Source organism: Arachis ipaensis, chromosome B02 (genome assembly GCF_000816755.2).
Source record: "Arachis ipaensis cultivar K30076 chromosome B02, Araip1.1, whole genome shotgun sequence".
NCBI lineage: Eukaryota > Viridiplantae > Streptophyta > Magnoliopsida > Fabales > Fabaceae > Arachis > Arachis ipaensis.
The window spans coordinates 15,591,351-15,592,223 of record NC_029786.2 but is presented as its reverse complement, the minus strand read 5'-3'; positions in this window follow the sequence as shown (position 1 = coordinate 15,592,223).

The window sequence follows — 873 nt, the reverse complement described above, 5'->3', positions numbered from 1 at the left end:
TTTAATAGTTTAACAAAAAAAGAAATTTGGCGAGTTTGATCCATCAACTCACCAGCACGTCGTTAGGTGGGGCAGGGCGGGCTTTCCCGTTTGCCACGCCTAACTAAGAGGACTCTAATGTCATGCGCAAGAGCAGGGGCAGATTTATGCATAAGTGTTCATAGATTGGACCTGATACGTATATTTTCGGTATTTATTCCAATTCGATAAAAAAAATTATGAATATGATCTGATTCACAAGGCTGTCGGATCAAATTAGATCCAATCCACACACTAATACAATCAGATTAACACTCAAAAAATATTATGCTAATAACTTAATATTTATAATGTATTGTAATATAGTAGTAGCAAGTAATATTTAAAATGTAAAGTCTATATCGATTGGAGAAGAGAACGAAGCATGCCTTATAAGGGTGTGGATATTTTTTTCTAACATGACGCGTTTTGACGAATGAGTGTGAGGGATTTTGGCTATCATTTCTATTGTCAATGGCAAAACCGTGAGATTTTGTGTGCCAAAGCAGACAATATCGTGCTAGCGGATGGTTTGAGTTGTTACAGATGGTATCAGAATCGGAGTCCAAATTGATGTGCCAGCGAGGACGCTAGACTCCCTTAGAGGGGTGGATTGTAAGGTCCCACATCGGTTGGAAAGGGGAACGAAGCATGCCTTATAAGGGTGTGGATACCTCTTCCGAGTATGACGCGTTTTGACGAGTGAGTGTGAAGAGGCTTCAGCTATCATCCCTATCGTCAAAGACAAAACCGTGAGGCCTTGTGTGCTAAAGCGAACAATATCGTATATAATAAACAAAAGAATATAAATATATAAATAATTAAATGTGTAATAAACTTGTAATTAATATGGGT